At 38.9% G+C, this 25419-nt stretch overlaps 1 long non-coding RNA gene across 1 annotated transcript; it reads left to right on the top strand.

Moving 5' to 3' along the window:
• Positions 1-3110: 3110 nt before the first annotated feature.
• Positions 3111-7035, top strand: LOC148129289 (uncharacterized). Its single transcript, XR_015746077.1, has 2 exons — positions 3111-3585; positions 6822-7035. It is a non-coding gene; the product is annotated as an uncharacterized LOC148129289 (long non-coding RNA).
• The last annotated feature ends 18384 nt before the right edge of the window (positions 7036-25419 follow it).

Genomic DNA, 25419 nt, shown 5'->3' with positions numbered 1-25419 from the left:
ATACTCATCCCAGGCTCCTGTATGTCTAAAATTTTGTTGTTTTCATCCTCTCCAACAAATTTATTTATTCAAATGGTATTTAGTTACAAATTTAGTCTGCTTTCCACTCAACAACAAAAGAGACTAATGAATACTGAAGGAACAAAAATTCAAACCATCTAAAACAAGTGTCATTCTATAGCTTAGAATGACAACATTAATAACCATGAAATCAAATCAAGGCAGCAAAAATGGGACTGTAATACTGATAGCATCAGTTCAGTGAAATCTTGAGTGAATAGAGATGCTGATATTGACAACTAATTGTGAATGATAAGAAGCTTAAGATAAAGGTGCTTTCAAACTTGTTGACTTCACAAACATGACTATGTTGTTTTCTAACTCACAATATGGAAGTAATTTGGGAATATTTTCTCCTGATATTTTGATTTCAACTTTCTAGTCAAATCTGTAGGTTACATTAAACCATCAAGATTAGACTGCCTTTGTAGTTAACTATGTAAGTGCCAACCTGGTCTAAACCATAGATTACACCATTTCCTTTGTGGAGAATCTATTCTTACAGAAAAGAGAAAAGGGACAAGCAGTAAGTCAAGGAAGTTAAAGATATGAAATAAGAGGGGGGGATGAAAGGAAAAATAGCTAACTCATGTTTACATCATTACTATCTATATAGTAGTAATACTCTGGTGTCTGTAGCCTGAGTGAAATAGTGCATCATAGGGCAAAACTTTTGAACCAAGGTGCCTCAAATGAACTAACTTGCAGAATGGATCCAGAAACCTAAGAGTCTGGTGGTATTAATATTAGGCAAATTTTATAAAATGTTTTATGACATAAAAATTATCACAACACATTTTATGATGTAAACTAAAGTGTCATAGAACATTTCCTGTGGTCAAATGCTGATGTTTGACCATGATATACAGTTCAAAATGTGCTATTTTTCAATTAATTCCAAATGCATTCCTCCTTTCTTCATCCTTTCATGTTATTATAAGACATAATTCTTACCTATTCAATTCTCACTGCATTCAACTGACTTTTATGTTTCTTCTAATATATCTAATTTTCCTTTCCATAGCAAGATGTGGAGAACATAGCACTTTTTACTTTCTTTAAAAAGAGACATTTAATTAATTTACACCACCTACAGGCCAGTGGTGGTAGGACTCACAGTTTTTTACTACTGGTTCTGTGGGTATGGCATGACTTGGTGAGCATGGCAGGGAAAGGATACTGTAAAATCTCCATTCCCTCCCCACTCCTGGGGGAGGTTACCACTGATTCTCCAAACTGCTCAAAATTTCCACTACCGGTTCTCCAGAACTGGTCAGAACCTGCTGAATACCACCTCTGCTACAGGCTGTTCTAATCATGGACTGATTATATGTAGCTTATAGCTTTTCTCCCTTCTTAACCATAGGTTAAATCAAGCCACCCCCTCTGCTCCCCAAGAAACACCATGTATTCCTCACAACAGATTACATATTAGCATGACATTTTAAATTTGCATTTACACAACTTATTTCTTTTCTCCATCCATTTCCCCATCTCTAGTTAATCATTCATAAGGCACAAACATTTCTTCATTTGCTCTAATTTTTCACTATTTATGCTTAATTCCTGTTATTTTCCCTAAATACAATCTAAGATCAGTCAGTGTCAAATAAATGCTGGCTACCTATGTCATAATTAATATGGAGCCTTCCTGTTATCATGTTTATCTCTTAAGTCTTAGTTTAAAAGAAAAATTAAAGATAAATAAAAAGTAAAAAAAAATATTTTAAGTTTAAAAGACTTTTTAAATGTAGGAGTGATTTATCATGTATACCAGTGGTGAAATGCTACTGGTTCAGCCTGGTTTGCCTGAACTGTGGGAATAAACTTTGGCTTGGGTTCGAGTAATGATTAATCTAATGCTTTATACATACATGTCTGCCTAAAGGTCACTGAGATAAGCAAGGAAACTAAAAGCAAACACTAGAAACAATTAAGCAGCTCAGACAACTGTAAACAAGTCTGTACTATATCTAATTATTGTAATCCACATTGTGATTATGCTTACTATGTACTAAAATCTCAATAAAAGGGAGCGCTGGAATTTACTCTTGGCTCCCATCCTGAGTACACACACGCTTGTGTCTCATTCTTTCCATGGGAGACTACCACAAGTGGTGACCCCGACGTGATCCACTGCAGGTGGTACATGTCCGGACCTCCGTGTTTCCTCGCCTGGAATAGGTAAAGTACGTACTTAACTATTGCTGGACAATAGGATTTTTCAGGAACATGGGGGAAAAACTTTCTCAGCCACAGGAGCGGCATGTTAGTGAGCTGCTGAAGTTAGTCAGGACAAACTTCTTAATCTTTAAACCCTCTGGGGGAGCAAATAGTTCTTTCAAAAGGTAATGTGAAAAGGCTGCTGCAAGAGATCTGGCAGCAATGCCCCTGGTACTCAGAGAGAGGCTCTTTAAAGTTAGACACGTGGAGGAAAATTGGAACTATCCTTCATGAAGAGCCACGGGCAACAGCTGAAATTTTGACATATTGGAAGGTTGTTATGACTGCTTTAGAGACCCAGCAACAACCTCTTTTAAAAACTTTAGTAGAACCTCCTCCTTATAAAGGAGTTGTGTTGCACCCTCCAACTCCAAAACTGGAGTATGCTTTCTCACCTCCAACAGCGCCTACGCCTGTGGAGGATAAAACCCAGCCACAAATGGGAAAAGTTCAAGCAATGATGCATCAGGCTTTCAATGAAGGGAAATTAGAGCCTGATGAGATTCCCCAGATGAATTTGTTTCCAGTTAATAGGCAAGTGGATGCTCAAGGCAACATGCAGGCTGAATGGGTTCCGATTCTGTTGGCAGTACTTAGGGAAATTAAGAAAGCAGTTAAAGATTATGGTATTCAAAGTCCTTTTACAAAGGGGTTCCTGACAAGTTTGGCTTCCTCACTCATGATTCCAAATGACTGGAAAGATTTAATGAGAATTATATTGAGTTCTACTCAGTATGTGGTTTTTGATTCAGAATACCAGAGGGAAACTATCAATAGGGGATGAAATTTGGGGGGGGCTGTATATGCCAGACCAAATCTATGGGGCAGGCTTGTTTGAATCTACTGCTGATCAAGCTACTAATTTGCCTGATCACATATTTCCCATGGTTATGGCAGCTGTCCTTGGGGCGTTGTCCCGCATCCAGGATGTGGGAACCCCGGCACGGTCTTTTTCTCAAATTAAGCAAACAGCATCTGAGTCCTATAACAATTTTGTGGAAAGGCTACAATTGGCTATTACCAGGCAAATCTCTAATGAGGAAGCAGCAAAGGAACTTTTGCTGAAATTGGCAGTTGAAAATGCAAACGCTGACTGCAAGCGTATCTTACAGCCTTTGGTGGCTAGAGGTGAGGTTACTCTGGCTGATCTGTTAAAGGCATGTGCAGTGGTGGGTTCTCAGGCTTACAACATGGAGACTTTGGCTATGGCATTACAAAAAGGGATGAAACCTACAGGGAATTGTTTTAATTGTGGGAAGCCTGGCCATTTTAAAGCCCAGTGCCGATCCCGGGGGAAATGGCGTTTAACAAAAACAAAAATAAGGACGTCCACTCAAGTCAGTCTGTCCGAAATGCAAAAAGGGTTTCATTGGGCAAATCAATGTCGCTCTGATCAAAATCAAAATTCGGGAAACTAAATTTGGGGCGTGCAGCTAGCCCCCGCTCCCAAGGCTGTCACAAAAGCATCGCCTGCAATTACTGGGAGTGCAGGTTTGAGTTTAAAAATGCTGAACTCAATTGATGTGACTTTTCCTAATCAAGTGTACATTGAGGACACTCATTTGCATGGGCCACTGCAAGAAAAAACAGTGGGATTGGTACTTCCCAGGTCTTCTGCATCAAAAAAGGGATTCTTTGTTATTCCAGGGGTTATTGATCAAGATTATAAAGGGGTTATTAAGGTACAATTATACACTGATACTCCTACATCATTAATGGCCGGTGACTCTATTGCCCAGTTATTATTGCTTCCATACATTCCTATGAATCCTTTAATTGGGATCCCACGAACTGGCGGTTTTGGGTCCACTGAAATGGCCAGTTCTCCAGTTGCTGCAGAATTGCTAGCTCTGACAAAAAATTTGACTACAGACCAACCTAAAATGACAATTGAAATTCAAGAAAAATCATTTTCTGGCCTTATAGATTCTGGAGCAGATGTCTCTGTGATACGCCAAAAGGAATGGCCTAATGAATGGGTGCTTGAAGATTCTCCGGCTGTTCGTGGAGTGGGTGGTATGCAATTTGCAAGAAGTAGTGTACATTGGTTGACGGCATTGCATAGAACAACTGGCGAGACTGCAAGGATTCAACCTCTTGTGTTGCCCCTGCACATAAACTTGTGGGTAGAGATTTTCTGTCACAGTTCCGCACAAAAATTGTTATTGGATAATGGAAAAATTACAATTGTTAACCTCTCAGCCAGTCTGGATTGACCAATGGCCACTCACACAGGAAAAGCTTATAGCTTTACATCAATTGGTAGCTGAGCAGCTACAATTAGGACACATTGAGCCAACTTCTAGTCCGTATAACACTCCGGTGTTTGTTATCAAAAAGAAAAATGGAAAATGGAGATTTTTACATGATTTGAGAGCTGTCAACTCCATCCTTCAACCAATGGGAGCATTACAATGTGGTTTGCCTAACCCGAACCTGATCCCACGCAATTGGGATCTAGTTGTAGTAGATTTGCGGATTGCTTCTTTTCTATCCCTTTGCATGCAGATGACAAGCAATTATTTGCTTTTACCGTACCTGAGTTGAATAACAATGCACCTACCTTTCGTTACCAATGGAAGGTTTTGCACAAGGAATGCTAAACAGTCCAATGATGTGCCAGTCATATGTTCAAACGGCTCTGGCTCCGTTCAGAACCTCCCATCCTGGGTGGAAGGTTTACCATTACATGGATGATATTTTAATTGCAGCTCCCGGCCCGCCGGGAATGGTTAAGGCAGTGTTACCTTGCCTTAAAGAGGTATTATTGCAATTTGGACTTCATATTGCCCCAGAAAAATTCAAAGTCAAACGCCATATGCCTACTTAGGGCATAAGGTCCTTGCAACCTATGCTCATCCGGTCATTCCGGAAATCAAAATTGAGGAAAAGATTTCTCTAGTAAAATTACAACAAATACTAGGAACAATTAACTGGGTTAGACCCTACCTGGGGTTAACTACAGCGGTACTCCAGCCCTTGTTCTTGGCCCTAAAGGGCTCCGTGAGACCGGATTCTGCTATAAACTTATCAGCAGAACAAAGGGAGGTACTGGCACACGTAAATGCGGCTTTAACGCAGCGTTGGGTTGATCAATGCATTCCCGACACTCCATTTGCTTTGGCAATTTTACAAACTCCAGCCTTGCCTACTGCAGCTTTATTTCAATTACATGAGGCGCAGGTTTATATCATTGAATGGTTGCATTTGCAGAATACTCCCAGAAAAACAGTTTCTACTATGGCTATGCTTTATAGCGAGTTAATCATCAAAGGCCAAAATCACAGTATGCATTTATATGGCATAGATCTAGTTCAGTTATTTTTACCTATCTCCCTCACTTTGTGGGAAACTTGGTATAGTCAATCCATTGAATTGCAAATTGCTCTTGAAAATTGGCCAGGGAAGATTTCTTGCCATACCCCCAGTGACCCCCGTTTCCAGTTGCTTCGAAACGTATCTGTAAATTTTAATTCAGTTATTGCTAAGCAGCCAGTTGAGGGCATGACCATTTATGCGGACGGTGGTAAGACCTACGGTGCTTGTGCATGGAGACAGGAAGGGGTATGGAAAACAAAGATTACCCCTCCTCAGCAATCAGCACAAAGAGCTGAATTAGCTGCTGCTATTTTGGCCTTACAGGAATTTGCGCAAGAACCACTAAATCTAATTGTGGATTCTCTTTACGTTTATCAATTAATACTTTAATATTGAATTTGCTTATCTTTCCCCATCTGTTGATGCTAATCTTATGAGTTTGTTTTTAGCCCTGCAAAACTGTCTTCATTCTCACATACATTCTTTGCATATCGCACATATTCGCAGCCACCAGCCACTTCCCGGGGAACTGCAGGAAGGGAATGACGTGGCTGACGCAGCTGCCTCAGCCATGTCCTGTCTCTCACTTTCCCCTGTTACTCCGTGGGACTCACATAGCTATTTTCATCAAAATGCCAAAGCTCTTTGTAAACAATTTGGGCTCACTGCTGCAGAAGCAGCAGCTATTATCCAGCAATGTTCTAGTTGCAGTGCCCAATCCACTGCTCTTCCTCAAGGAGTAAATCCTTGGGGGACATCTGCTTGTCAGCTATGGCAGATGGATATCACACAACACCCTCCTTTCAAACCATGGCACCATCTGCATGTCACCGTTGATACCTATTCAGAATTCATTATGGCAACACCTCAATGAGGAGAGGCTACAAAACATGTAGTCAACCATTGTCTCCGTACCTTCACACATGTGGGGCCACCAATGGAGATAAAAACCGATAATGGCCCTGCTTACGTCAGCACTGCCTTTGCGGAATTTTGTCATCGATGGTCAATTATACATAAATTTGGCATTCCCTATAACTCCACTGGTCAGGCCATTGTGGAACGAGCTCATCAGACACTCAAACAAGCACTCCTTCATATAAAAACAAAAACGGGGGAAGTGGATGGATATGGTTTGCCTTACATACAAAACATTCTTAATATTACCTTATATACTTTAAATTTTTTAAACATGACAGGATCTCCTGCTGCTACGGCAGCCAGTAGGCATTTTGCTTCCTCCCCTTCTGCAGGTACGCCAAGACTGAAAGTTCGGTATAGGAGATTACCAGATCCAACGTGGAGAGGACCTGTCCCGCTGATAACTTGGGGCCGAGGATATGCTGCTGTTGAAGATGAGGGGACAGTTGTTTGGGTTCCTGCTCGCTGTGTGCATCCTTATCATCAGCCAAAGGGGCAAGGGGGTGGATTTGGGGGAATGGAAAAGAAACACGTTGATCCAGGACATGGGGAAGCTAGCAAACCTTCTTAACAAAACTGATTGTTGGGTATGTATGCACATGCCAACTCACAAAACATCAGGGCTTCCAATGGTTGCAGTACCTCTGGCTGAAGGTGACTGGTATAAGGGACAATGCTATGGTTGTTCGGGGACGTGGTCCAGCAGTTGGACTACAAGAAACATAACTACCTTACACCTTGGAAGCCGGATCCAAGAGATGGTGGGTATCTATTGGACCCACAATGAGACGGTAGAGAATATGACTTACTTGGGGACATATCCATTTTGCAACAAAACAATTGTTATTAGCAATGGAAATCGGGTTTATCCGGATGACATGAAAACTAAAAATCTCACTTACTTTGTACATAACATTTCTCGATTTTCTATTACATCTTTGATCAATGAAAATGGGTGTCCATATATTCCTGCTACATGTTGTCCCACCACGGAGGACAGCAACCGGTTGCGTAAATGTGCGGATGGGACTAACGCACCATCGTCCACTTATTTGGCTATGTTAATGGAGTCCTTTGCAAAACTAATCTATGCTGAGCCAAATAAGGTTGGTCATCTCCTGGGAGCAAATTTATGGTTGCTGTGTGGACGGATGGCCTATGATCGCATGGCAGCACGAGGGAAAGGGGTCTGCACCTTTGGGAAAGTAATCCCATCTCATTTCATTCAAAAAACTTTGGGGACCGCTCATATCCGCAATGCGCGTTCCGCAACGGAAGTAAACTCTGTTTTGACCCATGACTACTGGACACAAATATCAAGGGGAGTTATTCCCCCTTTAGGAGTCATGATGAACTATAGAGATTTGCATCGTTTAAACAATTGGACAGTTACTATGTTTAAAGACACCATTAAAACCCTAAAGCTGCTTGAAGAAGAACAAGGCAAAATTCTTGACTTTGTCCTGCAAACCAGATATGCGGTGGACACTATTCTGGCTGCGCAAGGGGGAGTTTGCGCTGTGATTCATACGCATTGTTGCATGTATATCTCTGATTACTCTCCAAACATTACAACTACTATACAGCATATGGAACAAACCCTGAAGGAGAATCCATTACAATTGGAGGGCGAGGGACTGGACGTGTGGTCTGCACTTTGGTCCTGATTGCCAGATGGTTCATGGATTCGTCACCTAATTGTTGGAGTGATATTGCTTTTTATACTTTCTCTTTGTGCATGCTGTATTATCCAATGTCCCCCTGGACTTTTAGGAATGTGTCGGGTGAAACCTACGGAAGGAGAACTGCTGTTGCAGATGGCGAAAAGCTATCGAGGCATCCGCGATCATCAAAAAACTAAAACAGGGGAGATGTGGGAATAAACTTTGGCTTGGGTTCGAGTAATGATTAATCTAATGCTTTATACATACATGTCTGCCTAAAGGTCACTGAGATAAAGCAACGAAATTAAAAGCAAACACTAGAAACAATTAAGCAGCTCAGACAACTGTAAACAAGTCTGTACTATATCTAATTATTGTAATCCACATTGTGATTATGCTTACTATGTACTAAAATCTCAATAAAAGGGAGTGCTGGAATTTACTCTGGGCTCCCATCCCGAGTACACACGCTTGTGTCTCATTCTTTCCATGGGAGACCACCACACTGAACCAGTAGTAAAAAAAGCTTTGACAATCAGCTGAGAGGAGAAAGAAGAGAAAAGCACAGGCTCAGCCCTTCCACCCACCCCTGCACTTTTCTGTTTTTTATCCTCTCAGCTGATTGGCGCAGCAGAGCCTCAGCTGGTGTTTAGAAAGCTGCACACGGAAAGTGTCCAATCACCGAACTAGTAGGGAAACTAGTAGAATCCCACCACTCATGTGCACTACCCAGACTACTTTTGATCCCCTTGTGTGATTTAATGACATTGAGAGCAAGGAATGTAGAGAGCAAAAGGAACTGAGAGAAAGAAAAGAAAAAAAGAGAATAGTTAAGGCCAAGATAAATAAACAAAAGGGAAAGAAGATAATCACCATATTAAAGAGAATGGTTAACATTATAGAAATGTAAAAAAAGAATCCTGTTGAGAAAGATAAACTTTTGTCCTTCCAGCAAGGAACCACTTATCTCCATATCAGCCAACCATAACTTGTATAGTTAAATCAAGTTTTGATTCACCTTTATAAACACATCTACCTCTGCCCAAATGAGAGAAATAATGCAATCTCTCTCTTCCTGCCTAAAATATCACATTATCAGGGAAGGTGAATGAAATAGCATTGAATTACCAAAAGAAGAAAAGTGAGGATCACACATATTTTGTGGTGCTGGCAATGAGATTTAAAATCTCTTTGTATTCCCAAACTAAATTTAGAAGAAGTCATGTTATTCCTATTAAAATAAAGCTACAACACTATATACAAATGTACATAATAAGATGAAGATAATAAGTTAATAAGTATTTTTTCAGCATTACACTAATAATAACAATGCAAAGACTTCCTTAATAAATGTAGATAGTAAGTTCCTTAGTAATTTTTGTTTAGTATATCTGGAAGTTAAAGCTATCCATCATAAAACTGTCTAGATTGAGACAAACTGTAATAGATAATTAGTTCCTAAACAAATAGATGTGTAATCTACCTTACCTGAGGAATCTTGTAAATCCTTAAAATAGTAGCTATGTGGAGGGAAATTTCAGAGTCAGTGCTGTCAATGACAGCTGCTGGTATCTTCTTGCTGCACTTGTAGTTCAGAATAGTTGGCTTTTGATTAAAGAGCAAGTTCAGTGTGTTCTGATAAGTTAGCTGGGCATCAAAGTGGCTATCATAGACATGAAATCCCAGCATCCTATTGGGTAAGATCATGCTGTTTCCATTTATTTCATTCACCGCAAATACCAAGGCTAGGGTGTGCTGGTATTTTTTCAGCATTACACTAAAGTAAAAGACATATCTTGAGTAAGCCATAAAATTCTATGTTGTGAATGTTCTTATACTACTCCTGCAAAAAGCACCCTGCCTTAGAATAACCTATATTTTGTGGTGGAGAACATTGGTAAATGAGAAACTTAGAATTAAGAGACCCTTAACTAGAAGAATAGCTTGGTTTGCTTGTAATGGATCTACCCTTCTCCAATACTTTTAAGGGAGAAGTCCATTTTCAGAGAAAATCAGTTCAGAAATAAATGCAAATCATGTAGAAGAAGCTAAATACTGCTTCATAAAAGTAAAGAAATAAATTTTTCCAAAGTTGGAACAAAGAAATATGGACCTTACTGGAGAGATTTTTCTCCAATGATATTTTTGGTAAGATGTCTATGGGAATAAATGATATATAAAACCCAGCATACTTGTCACAAAACAATCACTTGCTTCTAGCCTCTTACAAGGTCAGAGAAATATGGAGAGATTTTCCCCAATGATTTTTGAGTAATATGTCTATGGATATAAATAATATATAACAGCAAGAAGTTTAAGCAATATAAGATTGAGCAGAGACAGTTGCAGACTTTTCTCCTTTGCACAATCAAATCCAGCATGTCTTACTGATTGATTAGATCCCATCAGAGGTAAAAGATCAGAATAAAGTCAAAGCATACAAGGAGATCTGGCAAACATAATACCAGAGACTCAGAAGAAAAGTTTAGGTCAATATCCAACTGCTTTTTCAATGCTGGAGCTTTAAGTTTAAGCCAAATAGTTGGGTTAAGAACAACAAGTTAGCAGTGGCAGGGATGAAAAATAACAAGGTTATAACCACTATTTCAACCTCCTACTTTCTTTTACCAGAAGAGCTGAATAAGTGGATGTAGGAATAAAGATATGTGACTGTAGAATCTGCTGCTAAAAACCAATGAGTGGTGCTGCTAGGAAATAGTCAAATATTACAGAAATCAATGAGGTTTTCCTTACACAGGTTCAACATCACACTTGGGTGTAGGGTGTGAGCTGAAGTCTGCTCCTTCAGAAAAGGAGAAAAGCTGTGAAATTATCCCACCAATTATCACATCACCTGGCTGAAAATATTGATATTGCAGTTTTAGAGACTCACGAATGGCACATACTGCGGAAGACATCACACAATCTGTTGCTGGCAGCAGCAGCAAACACACAAAAAGTCTTAGGGACAAGAATGACCCTTTCATGCAGCAGGCATAATGATTGCCCCTTAATTTAACATCTACTGCTACTTTGATAGTCATCATTCAGCTCTTTATTATGCCATGGTCTTTACGATTCTGGATCCTACCACTAGATGTATATGCATTGGTCTGCTGAATCAATGGATGGATAGATACATGTATACATACATACATACATACATACATACATACATACATACATACATACATACACTAACCCTCCCTTTGATCAGTTCAGGAGTTATATACCTGTATGCAAGTAGAATGGAAAAGTGTTTTACATTTAATATATTTATAGCGTAACCCCTGAAAGGGCCACGAGAGTCCAGATTCCTCTACTCCCTTTCTACACATACCCAGGCTCTTCCTTGCTACACAGTCACTCACCAGGTGTCTCAATGTCCATTGTTCTGGATGGCAGTTGGCTCTGATCTCTTGACCAGGCACTTCAATTCACCCACCTCAGGTCACCTTGACTGTTTGCTGGGGAATCTGGCACCTGTCTGGTTACTTTCTGGCTGATTTATCTGAATCTCCTCTCCCCTTTCCAGATTCCGGCCAACTCTCCCCTCAAAAGTCTTCCTGTCAAAACCTGACAGGAGCCCTTTTCTCTCCTTTCCCTACTCCTTCCTCCCCCACCTGAAGCAAGGCTATTCTCAATAAAAATTACAACTTCTTAATTTCTAATCTTGTCTGAGATAAATGTCCCCTCTCAACCTCAGGATTCCAGCCAACTCTTCCCTCAAAAGTCTTCCCACCAAAACCTGACAGAACCTTCTCCTCTCCTTTTCCCACCTCTTCCTCTTTCACTCAATGCTCCAGAGTTAAACTAAAAAAGAAATAACATCAATTTCTAACTTTGCCTGAGATAAGATGCCCCCCCTCTCAGTTTTTAGGATTTCAGCCAATTCTCTCCCTCAAAAGTCTTTCTTTCAAAACCCACTTCTCTCCTTTCCCCACCTATTTCTCCCTCACCTGAAGCTCCAGGTTCTGGGCATCCCCCCACTACACATGAAATTTCATGTATTTCTTTAATCAGATTTATTAGGAATATGTGTGTACACTCAAGTCAGTGTTGACTAGAAGGACAAGTTTGCAGAAAGCATTCTATGTTTCTAAATACTTTTGGGGTAGAAACATGGGAGAAAACAAATTATATCTGATAAAAGATATGTTTTCAAATTCCTACAGAGATGTGGAACTATGAATATGCTTTTCTTCCTCTAAGCTTTTCTGCTATATATTTTAAGTGTTCTCATCTTTTCCTCTTTCTTACCTTAAAGCTTTGCAAATATGAAAATATATTTGCCCCATATATGGTTAAATGATATGGCTTATATGTCTGATTTTGTAGCAATCATTCCATTTTATTAACTCTGAACAATTGCTAGAAATTTTGACTCAGCAAAATAATACATTTTATTTAGAGAAAGTTCATGATAAAATAAAACAGCCTGAATTATAGAAGATTCTGCTTCTATAATTCTTCTGAATGACATTGAAGCTTGGCTGCTGAATGGACCAAGATACCTTGATATGACGGAAGTAAAATATATTTGAGAATGCACAGGATATTTTGAGACTAGATCAAAACTTAATAGGCAGTAATACACCTATTAAATAATGTTATTACTTAATATAAAACTTCAGAGGAAGACCCAGGTCCACCCCTCTTCATCCTAGAGTGTACAAGGAGGAACAGAGAAGAGAACAATGTGGGTTGCATGGCTTAATTTGTCCAAGATAGGAACAGGAAGAAACAACATAAACAATGACAACGTTGACTATGGCAAGTCCCTCCCCGCAAAGGGCTATTAATGAAATGCTGCCAAAAGAAAGATCAAACTGCTAAAAGAAAGATCAAAAGATCTACAAGGCCTAATGTTGAATATGCAAGAAACGGTGAGGACATGAAGAAAGAGATAGGGGTTGTGAGAACTAAATTAAAAGAAAAAAATACAAATAATAGATGAAAAATTTGAATGTTTCCATCAAGAGGTGCGAAAAAATCAAGAGAAAATAGAAATAGACACAAGGATGGAGAAGAAGGAAAAAATGGTTGATGACTTAACTGAAAAATTGGGAAAAGCAAATAAAGAGTTAGAGACAACTGTAATTTTTTGGAGGTAGAAAAGGCAGCCCACTAGTTGAGATTCCAAAATCTAAAGGAAGAAAAAGGGGAAGATCTACCAGATGTGATAGCGGATATTCTTGCAAAAGCATTGGGGATGGAGAAAGAAGGGATGTTAACAGAAATAGACAACTTGTATAGGGTCCAGACAAACTATGCAAGGAGGCAAAAGAGAAGTCCATGTTCGACTAGTTAAAAAATCGATTTGTGATGAAATTATGCATAGAACAAGAGATGACCCAATTGAACATGGTGGAAAACAGATAACTGTCCTAAAATAAGTACCGAGGAGAATACGAGACTTAAGAAGACCCTATCATTTTTTAATAACAACATTGATAAAATATAATGTTCATTTTAGATGACTGACACTGGAGGACATTATGGTTACATGGCAGGAGTAAAGATATCGACTAGTCATACTTGACAAAGCGGAAGAGTTCTATGATCAACAATTTGCAAATGAAGAAGAAACAGAAGAGGCAGTTGTAGAAAAAGAAACAACAAAAGAAAAAGGAATAGAAACAATAAACATAGAAGGAAGCTCATTAAATAATAAAGATAGACAATATGGAAGATGAGGAAAAATGGAAGAATATGAAAGTACAGATAAAGAGCCTAAAGAAATTTGAATGACAAGAACTACCAGACAAAGAAATAGATAAAAGAAGAGAAGGACGTGAAATGATATTGATGAATATTAATGGTATAAACTCTCCAGTGAAAAGGAAAAAAGTATTTAATAATTTACAAAGGTTAAATGTTGATATAATAGGTATACAGGAAGTGCATATAAAAGAAGAACAAAAGTATTTGTTAGATAATAAAAAATTAGGGAATTTTTTTCCATCACTAGATGTGCAAAAGAAAAGAGGCATGGTACTAAATATAAAAGATTGGATTTTGGCCAAAGAAATTTTCAGAGATAAAGAAGGTAGGATTTTGATGGTGGAGATTGAACTGGAAAACATAAAGATATTATTGGTTGAAATTTATGCACCAAATGGACCACAAGAAACTTTTTTTCAAAAATTATATAATGAAATTAAGGATTTGCAATATGAGGAAGTTTGTCTTTTGGGTGATTTTAATGCGGTTATCAATAAAATATTGGATTATAAAGGCAACAATATTAGAATAAAGAAGAAGAAAATACCACCAATTTTTTATGATTTGTTAAAGGAACTTAAGATTTATGATGCATGGAGAAAAAGATACCCAGAAAAAAAAACAATTTACCTACTATTTTAATAGATATCATAGTCAAGATTAGATATGGCATGGTCAAGATTAGTTATGGCATAGATGTCTAAAAAACTCATTTCAGAAATAATAGACATTAATATAGAGACAAACTTATGGGTGGACCATAGTGCCATTAGGTTTAGTTGGAAGGGGCAAAGAAAAATTTCAAGATGGACGTTGCAAAGGTCAATTTTAAAAGAAGAAAGTTTTAGGTGCAAATTGGAGAGAGAATTGAAGTTTTTTTTAAAAGAAAACAAAGAGGACACATCTCCACAAAATAATTGGGACATAGCCAAAGTGTTTATGAGAGGGGTGGTAATAAACTACATGGCAAAAAAGAGTAAAGAGAAAAAGCAACAACAAAAAACACTAGAGGAAGAATATAGGGGCTTGGAGATGAAGTTACAAGATGAACCCCCCCACCCAAAAAAACAAATAAAATTACAAATGGACTCAATAAAACACAAAATAAACTTATTGGAAAAGGAAGAACAATTGAAAGCGACAAAGCAATATCTGTTTGAGAATGCTAATAAGCCAGGACATTGGTTGGCCTATAAATTGAAAAAAAGAAAAAGAAAAGAGGTGGGTTATTAAATTAAGAAATGAGCAGGAGAAGATATATTACCAAGAAGAAGATAAAAGAAAGATAATTCAAACCTTCTATGAGAAATTATATAAGGAAGAAGACTACCTAACAGAGAAAAAGAGGAAAACTGCCTAAAAAAGCAGAACTTCCAAGAATTTCAGAAGAAAAAATTTGTTGAATGGAAAAATAAGATTAGAAGAAGTTAACTGAGTGATAAATAAACAAAAAAAATGGTAAGGTACCGGGTCCAGATGGACTCCCAGGAGAACTCTATAAGATGCAACAAGATATATTAAGTAATAAATTACTCAAAATATTCAACAAAGTTTTAGATGAGGCAAAAATTCCACAATCTTGGAATGAGGCTACGATTACAATTATCCCCAAAGAAAAAAATGACCAAACAAACATTGGAAATTATAGACAAATATCTCTCTTAAATGTAGATTATAAAACTTTTGTAACTATAATTGCAGATAGACTTAAAAATTTTTTAAATACATTTACTCTATAGATCAGAATGGATTTCTTCTACATAGACATCTTAAAACTAATATAAGGACAATACTGGATATTATAGAGTATTATGAAGAACAGTTGTGATCAGGTGGCACTAGGTACTATTTTTTGAGGTTTAGCAATGTAAGACAACTATGTGGGTTAGGACAGTGATCCCCAACCTTTTTGACGCCGCGGCCCGGTACCGGCATCAGCTGGGCGCCGCGGCCCGGTACCGGCATCAACTGGGCGCCACCATCTTTTTTTGATGAAAAAGTGCTTCGGTGACCTCACCGGAAGCACTTTTTCGTCAAAAAGATGGCGGCGCAGCGCTTCGGTGAGCTTTTTCGGGTAGAAATGGCTTTCTACCCGGAAAAGCTCACGGAGCAGCTGCGCCATCTTTTTGAAGAAAAGTGCTTCCGGTGAGCTTTCTACCCAGAAAAGCTCACCGGAAGCACTTTTTACCAAAAAAGATGGCGGCGCCCAGCAACCAGCGGCCCGGTAAGACTTGTTCGGCAGTTGGGGACCCCTGTGTTAGGATGATTGCACTATGTTCATTGTTTTTAAATGTCTTTTTCTTTCCTTTTTGTGTTTGTTTAATAATTTTTTTTAAAAAAAGAACAGATCCAACAGGAGTACCATGTTCTGGGTACTGTCTATTAAAGGCTGTTGTCTAGTACTACCCCTTAGTATGTCTTTTCTGTAACTGAAACTTTCTTTGGAATGTTCCCCCCAAGATAAAATTGGCCATTGCTGATCATTAAAAAAAGACTTTTCCCAAGCCGGGTGGTTATGAGTTTAGGCAACCCTGTAAGTTATTGTTGATGATTATTCTTCGTTTCCATTTTTCCATTGATTTTATTTATTAGTCATTGCTTGGAGTTCCTAATGCTGTTTGCCAACCAACTTGTGATTATATATCCATTGCTCTGGTGAATTAAGTGAAGACATGATTGTCTTATCCTAGTGGTTGGAGATTGTGAGCATCTGTATTGGGAAAGACAGGGTTGAAATAAATCCTGGCAACACCGGCAACAGCTTGTGGTTTGGGGACTATTATGCCATCTTTGATGCTGGATGGAATTGCACTGCCCCAAAGAGATCCAGATGTAAGCTTGGGGTCCTCCTGGATTCTTGACTTCTGATTGAAGACAAGGCAGAAGTCATTACTCGGAAAGCCTTTGCACAACTTTGAATTGTACACCAGTTGTATTTGTTTCAAGAATATTGTCTAGGTCTTGACTGATAATTTCTCATAGTCACTGAAGTCCTAGATATATAGATTAAAAAAGAACGGAAAGATTTCAAACTAGCACCGTTGCACTGCCCATCTTTATTAAAGAGACCCTGATCACAGATATTTTTCTACAGGTGATAAAAAGGCAAATATTTGTAGCATCAATTAAATTTCACAATTAAATAGGAAGGAATACACTGAATGATAGGTCGTTTTTTCCCCATTTCCCACAACACTAATCAAGAGGCCTTGTTGCAGATCTGTAAAATATCGGTTGTGAATAAATTGATAAGTTTGATCACATGGAGGCTCATGTCATTCACCAACCTGGAAAAAAATTATGACCCACTTCATCTTACTTTGAGAATATGCATTAAATGTGAACTCATTGACTCATTGAAATGAGTTAAAAAAAATCCAAGCAATATTTTAATTTTCAATTGTTTTAAAAATGTGCCTCTCCAAGATTTTAGAACTTTTGGTTTTGAAATGTATTCACCTTGTCAATGCAGCCCAATTAAAAACATATCTCCAATGATATTTCTTTCTATTTGCTTAGTTACAAAGCATTACAACCTGTTCCAATCCCAAAGGATTCAGAAACGTACAGACCTGTTCCTGTTAGGACATTTAAACCAAACGTCATGGTAAAATTGTACTACAAATACAATAACTGAAAGTAGTTAAACAAGCCTCCCAATAGAATAAAGGGAGTGGGTGGAAGTTCTTAACAGGATTTTGGTTTTTGGATCAATCATTTTTTTTAATGTGCTTCCACAAATTCATCAGCATGGGAGACAATATTCTATTGTTCCGGAAAATTCCATCTTTACAGCCACAGTATAAGCAAAATGTTTTTAATAATATTTTTTCTTTGGAATTTTTTACCGTCTAGCTCATACATAAAGCTCATATATAATTGTCAGTTATAGGCCCTTTGGTTCTGAACATCGATTTCATCATTCTATTTCTTACTCAAAGTCTCTAAGCAGCTTCACTATCAATTTCTCTTGTAATTATCAGCAGAGTCTTGGTAATGCAACTTCTTCTCAGATCCTTAGGGATGTCCAAGGGGCAACCCCCCAAAGGGAGAGATGGCCAAGGAAACATTTTCTAATGATATTGGAGCAGCATTTAAAGATTTTAGTAAAATGTACATTATTATCATGAAGAGCACTGCCAATGTCATTATCCTAAATTGTGAAAACCAAGTCACCGTCATTTTTAGAATGTTGCCCTATTTTACAGAATTTGAAGAGATACCCATCGAGAGAAAAGATAAAGCTTGGATAATGCCAGCCCAGTTGGAGTTTACATCCCTTCCTTTTCAAAAAACTAGGGATATGGACTTTTTCCATGGTGTGATATCTTGTGGAAGTTGCTTCCAAGGATATTCCTGGATTTAATAAATTCCTTCAGATGAGAAACCCAACTTCAGAAGTGGAAGACCATTTAATGAGAGTGTTCTGGGAACAGGCTTTTGAATGCTCTTTTCCTAAAGATAAGTTAGATGAAGACACTGGAATGCTGTGCACTGGTGGAGAGAAGTTGGAGAATCTACCTAAGTCTGTCTTTGACACCACCATGACTGGACAGAGTTACAGCATCTACAATGCAGTTTATGTTGTGGCACATGCTTTACAAGCTGTGTTTTCCCCCAAACACAGAACAAGAGCAAAAGTTGGGAGAGAAATTTTTTTTACCCAAAAAGCATGGCAGGTAATAAGAGATTGAATGAACATTTCCCATTGGTCTTCTCTCTAAGGCAGTGCTGTGTCCTACTATTATGGATATATCGGAGTGTTGATTTTAAGTCTCCTGCTACTCTGTTTCCAAATCTTTTTGGACCTAGAGAAACCTTTGTAACAGTGAATAGGTAACAAGGCTACAACAATAATACAACAATATGGAGGAAAGGATTAAGATGCAGCAAAATCTACCTGTTTGGAACAGGTTCAGAATATCTGTGGCACAGTGGTGGTATTCAAAAACTTTTACTACCAGTTCAGTGACCATGGCTTAGTGAATGTGTTTGCATGTGTGCACACACTTTGCATGCATGCACACACCAAACACACACTTTGCACAGGTGCAGCGGCATTTGCTCAGGCATAGAGGCATTCCAACTCACCTCCTGCAAGCCTGCACTCTCCCAGTCACTTCAGCAGCTACCGCGTGGCACTCTTCTGTGCTGCACAAAGCAGCTGCACTTCAAAAGCAAAAGATAAAGGTGAGTATGGGAGCCCAGGCAGGGCCCAACAGCAGTGTGGTGGAGAGAACCGGTTCACTCTCCACTGCTCATTAACGCTACCAGCTTGGCTGAACTGGTAGCATACCACCACTGCTGTGGCAGAGGAGAAACATGGACGAGGGGGTATAAGAACACTAATTCTATTAATGAACCCAGTTATATTAAATCAATATTCATAACTTAATACCATTGAAATTGATCTCCTTTCCTTCCTTCTTTCTCCCTCTTGTTCTCCTTCTCCCGTCCCTTCCCTTTCCCTTCCCATCCCTTCCCTTCTTTTTAATTACCAACATTTTCTTCCTTTAAGTTACATCACTATTTGAGAACCACGTCATTTAATAACACTCCAGGACAGAAAATTTCATTTAATGAAAATGGGGATTTAGACACTGGATTTGACATTATCAACTGGGTCACCTTCCCCAATGAGACATTTGTTAAATTCAAAGTTGGAAAGATCAACCCAGCAGCTTCTCCAGATAAGCTATTCACCATAAAAGACATCACCTGGCCTACCATGTTTAACCAGATATTACCTGCTCAGATGACAAACTGTGTATTCTTCTCCTTCCCTTCTTGTTTCCAGAATTATTTATTTATTTTTATTTCATTTATTTGTTTTGTCAAGCATGCATTTGATAATATATATAAGTGTAAACATGATAATTAATACATGAAATAGATACGAATAAAAGGGAACATTAAGACAGGGATGGAAGGTACGTTGGTGCGCTTATGTACTCCCCTTCCAGTCCTCTTAGGAATGGGGTGAGGTCAACAGTAGACAGTGTGAGATTAAAGTGTTTGGGGTTAGTGGAAGAAACCACAGAGTCAGATAGAGTGTTCCAGGCATTAACCACTCTGTTGCTGAAGTCGTATTTCCTGCAATCGCTGAAGTAGTCATTGACAGGTAGGACATTGTAATGGATAATTTTACGTACTACACTTAGGTCAGATAATAATCATATTATCAATAATCAATAATCTTATTGATTTGAATGGATCTTACCCTTAAAATTGTCAGGCCAAAAACTGCAAAGATGAAGAAATTATGACCAGAGATTTTGAAATACAAAGACTTCAAAATAATTTACTGACATATTCTCATTAACTCTTTATGGTTTTTTTTACTTGATTTGTCAATTGCTTATAAGATAATAGGTATAAGTAAAAACATAGTTATGAATACATGGATACATATAAGAAAAATAAAAGAAACAATAGGACAGGGACAGTAGGCACGTTGGTGCACTTATGCACACCCCCTACAGACCTCTTAGGAAAGGTGTGAGATCAATAGTAGAAAGTCTGAGGTTAAAGTACTTGTGGTTTGGGGAGGAAACCACAGAGTCAGGTAGAGTATTCCAGACATTGACCACTCTGTTGATGAAGTCATATTTCCTGCAATCAAGTATGATGCGATTAACCTTGAGTTTGTATGTATTGTTTGCTCTTGTATTGTTATAGTTGAAGCTGAAGTATTCATTGACAGGTAAGACATTGCAATGTATGATTTTATATACTATACTTAGATTGGACCGAAGATGGCATAATTCAAGGTTTTCTAGGTCTAGAATTTCAAGTCTGGTGGCATAAGGTATTCTTCAACAAGTAGAGGAGTGGAGAACTCTTCTTGTGAAATATTTCTGGACTTTCTCAACTGTGCGAATATCAGACACGTAATGTGGGTTCCAGACTGATGAGCTGTATTCGAGTATTGGTCTAGCAAATATTTTGTATGCTCTAGTTAGTAGTGTGATATTACCAGAGAAAAAGCTATGTAGGATTAGGTTAACAACTCTTAATTCATTTTGGCTATGTAGTTACAGTGGGCTCTAGCACTTAGATCATTAGAGATGAGTATTCCAAGGTCTTTTACAGAGCTTGGATCATCAACAAGGTCTTGACTATTCAGCTTGTATTTTATTTCTGATTTTTTTTTTTTGCCAATATATAAGACAGAGCATTTATTTGTTGAGATTTGAAGTTGCCATTTGTTTGACTATTCAGATACATAGTCAAGATCTTTTTGAAGGGTAACAGTATTGTCTGTGGTATTGAACAGCTTTACATCCTCAGCGAAGAGAACACAGTTGCTCTTAATATGATCACAGAGGTCATTTATGTAGAGTATGAAGAGAGTTGGTCCTAGAACACTGCCTTGGGGGACACCACTATTGACAGATACAGAATTTGATAGGACACTCCCAATTTTGACCATTTGTTGTCTGTTTGACAGAAATGCTTCTATCCAGTTATGCAGTTGTCCAGAGATACCATAAGATTTTAGTTTTAGGAGTAGTTTGTCATGTACCACTGAATCAAAGGCTTTACAGAAATCTGTGTAGATTGCATCTATTGTTTTGCCCTGATCGAGTTGTGTAGTCCAGGGGCCTCAACCACTGGGCCGCGGACTGGTACCGGTCCGTGGAGCACTCTGTACCGGGCCGCAAATAAAAAAATAAAAAAAAATGGCGGCTTTCTTCGCCTTCGGTGAATGCTGCTGGGATCGGGGATCAAGGACACAAATGAGAGAAGGGGAGGGAGGAAGCAACTGAAGCCTGTCCTGCTCTCTGGCTCAGCAGCTTCGGTTTCCTCCCGCCTCGTTCCTCTCTCAGTCGCTCTCTCGCTGCTCCACCAGCCCAGGAAGAAACTGCTTCAAAGAAGCCGGGGGGGGGGCCTGGCTTTTCCTGTCGCTGCAGCGCCTCGGAAGCGCCCGCTTACCCCCACCCCGCCCGCCCACGCGCACTTCAATTCAGTGCTCCGTTCTGCCTGCCTGCCTTCCTTCTTCGTTTCGGAGCAGCTTCGGCTGAGAATAATAACTATTCGCCTCTTTTTATCAGCCGAAGCTGCTCCAAACGAAGAAGGCAGGCAGGCAGGCAGAACGGAGCACTGTGGATTGAACTGTGCGTGGGCGGGCAGGGTGGGGGTGGGAGTAAACGGGCGCTTCGGAGGCGCTGAGGCGACAGGAAAAGCCACCCCCCGCTTCTTTGAAGCAGTTTCTTCCTGGGCTGGTGGAGCAGTGAGAGAGCGACTGAGAGAGGAACGAGGCAGACACCTGAGGGAGGGAGGGAGACACCTGAGGGATGGGGCTGAGGGAGGCAGGGCCGAGGCGCTCCTGAACTTGGTGGTTTGCTGGCAGACGTTTATTACCCGACTAGGTAACAACATCAGATGTTACCTAGTCAGGTAATGAATGTCTGCAAGCAAACCACCAAACTCGGATTCTTCTCTCCCCCCCCCCGGTCCTTGAAAAAGTGTTTGTGCTTGAAACTGGTCCCTGGTACAAAAAAGGTTGGGGACCACTGGTGTAGTCCATATGTTTTTGCAGTGTAAGAGTTGCAGATTACAGGATAGTTGTTTTCTGAAACCAAATTGTTTATTAGAGAGTAGATTGTTTGTCTCTAAGTGGAGGATAATGGATTGGTTAATAATTGATTCCATGACTTTACAGGTTATGCAGCATAGGGAGATTGGTCTGTAATTTTCAACTAGGCTGGGGTCTCCCTTTTTGAAGATGGGAATGACCATGGCTGGTGACCATAGTTTTGGCAAGGAGCTGGTCCTGAAAGATTTTTCAAAGATTATGCTTAGAGGTTCTACTATGGCAGTGGATAGCTTTTTAAAGAAGTAGGCATATATTCCATCCGTTCCAATAGATAGAGATGGTTTTAGCTTGTGTAGTGCTTTTTCAACATTGTCTACTGTAAAATCGATATTTATTATATCATTGTAGTTTTCCGTGGTTTGGCTAGGAAATACTGGGCATGATCCATTGCTGTTTACAAATACTGAGCCAAAGAATGTATTAAAGAGGTTGGCTTTAATAGTGTCATCATTGCAGTCTTTACCATTAGGTCCTACCAGGGGTGGGATGGACCTTGAGTCTTTTAGTTTGTTGTTTACAAAATTGTAAAAAGTGTGGGTGGAATTAGTGCATAGAAGGTTTTCCTCTTGTTTAATGTGATAATGAGGATCTTTATTTTCTCCAACCTGCATACTCTGCATTTGGTCTTTCAAATACAACCTAGAAATTGAAGCGTTGTCTGAGGCCTTCCCCTGATCACTTTTATGGATGCTGTTATCACTTATTCTACTAAGTCATGTTCTCTCAAAGCATCTATATAAATTTTCTTTGATTCTCAGAATGTATCTTCTCTTGCACACCAATTTACACTTGATTTCTTTTCCCTACCACATACATTTCTTGAATAATCTGAGTAATCTGAGATCTCAGTAATTTATAGAGATTGACTCAATTAAGGTTTGCTCCAGTATATGATTATTTCCTAGACTGCTTTAGGAAAATGATACCAATTGTTAGATAAGATATCTAAGTAACCAGACACAGGAAAAACTCATGACTTTGGAACTAGGCACTATAAACAAATGAATGATAGACACCCCTCAAAAAAAGATCAAGAGGATAGGACTGAAGATTATGAAACCCAAAAGGATATTATAGTTTAGGTCTAACTGGGTACAAGTGTTTCATCAGTATGCCAGTTTGAATCACAACTATAAATAGGTTGTGGGAAAATGTACTTTTATAAAAACATAGAAAACTATGGGTGAAAAAGACCTAGTAATACATCAAGTTTGTCCTTTAAGTTTATTTCTTTTTTCTTCACATATTCTTTTTTCTTCACATATTGATATTCTGAAATAATAATAGCTATCAAATGGCCAATCAAGTAATATTCCTGGAATCTCTGCAGCATCAGTTTTGTGGCCTGGCCTACTTGAAAACATTGATACATCATTTGGAAGTCAACACATTTGATTATAATATTTCTTTCCATTGTTTAAGGTTAAAACTCACAATATGTAAAAATATAATGTATAATGGGCAAAGAACACTCCCTCTCAGAGTCTGGGGAGGTGAGAAGAAAATTGATTATTGGCTGGATGGAGCCTGCTGGCTGGGGAATACTGGGAGTTGAAGGCCACGCTTCATAATTGCTGAGGTTGAGAAACACTGGGCTCAAAATTTTCAGAGTTGACTCCTTCATGTGAAGCCATAGTAAGCTAACCAATCTCAATCTTATTTCTTGGCCAACCTGCTTCACAAAGTAAGGCATCAAAAAAAAATTATGAAAATGATAATGGCTAATTTATTTATATCTAAAATGGAAACTATTTGTAACTGGAGACCCCATGTCTGCCCCACTCATCCATGTATTCTTAAATACTTCAGAGATAATGTTGTGGTTCTTTTGGGTCATAAGAATGAGTACAAGATATTTAATGGATAAAGTCAAAGGACTATTCACTCCATCATATTATTTCCTCAATGGAGCAAAGGGATGCCTACAGGAAGCTTAAACATAGATATGATCATGCCCTTAAGAACCAACTTATTTCTTGTCCTGGAAATATGAGACCAACTTATGCCCAGTAGCCACCAATAAACTTATCTTTAGTGGTCTGCAATGCTTTCTAAGATGATCATATGGAAGCAAATTATTTAGCTGGATATGTTATTTAGCAGTACTCTGTTCCTTGAGCAGAATTCTCCTTAACAGACCTTCTCATTTCAGTTTAATCATTGGAACGGTTTCTTCCAGAAGTCACTGGTGCTCCATCACTGAAGGTTTTTAGGAATCACCATTTGTCCAGAATGATATAGTTTCCTCCTTGAATACAGAGTGTACTAGAAAATCAATTCTTCCATCTCTGTTATTCTATTTTTCTGTTATACCATAACAAGATACAATAAACATGTTTTCTTCATCATTTCTGATGCCACCTGATTCCCTGGAGATTACAGTATTGAGAAGCACAGCATATTTTCTACAAAATTATTCTTCTAGTTGACACTGACTTGAAGTCATACACGTAGACAGAGATATCCCCAGGAGTGCCCGGTTGCTGGGTGGGCATGGACATGGTGGGCATGGACATGGTGGGCATGGCTTAGTTGGCCTCCTGCACCACCCTGAGAATGAAAACGGGCTGTGGGAGGGTTCAACTTCCCCAGGCTGAAGTGGCTTTCTTCAAGCCCAGGGAAGGCAAAAATGGCCTCCCTGAGCTCTGGGGTAATGAAATCATCATTACTCTCAAGGCAGAAAAAATATTTTTCCACTCTTATTGCATAAAGGTATATAACATTCATCCATCCATCCATAGATTCAGCAGACCAATGCATATGCATTTAGTAGTAGGATCCAGAATCGTAAAGACCATGGCATAATAAACAGCTGGATGATGACAATCAAAGTAGGAGTAGGAGATCTTAAATTAAGGGACAATCATTGTGCCTGTTGCATGAGAGGGTCCTTCTTGTCCCTGACAATTC

Source organism: Notechis scutatus, chromosome Z, assembly GCF_049901735.1.
Source record: "Notechis scutatus isolate UNSWTSFEM ecotype Mainland chromosome Z, rNotScu1.2, whole genome shotgun sequence".
Lineage (NCBI taxonomy): Eukaryota > Metazoa > Chordata > Lepidosauria > Squamata > Elapidae > Notechis > Notechis scutatus.
Note: the sequence above shows the minus strand (reverse complement) of the source record. Positions and strands in the feature narration are given on the sequence as shown.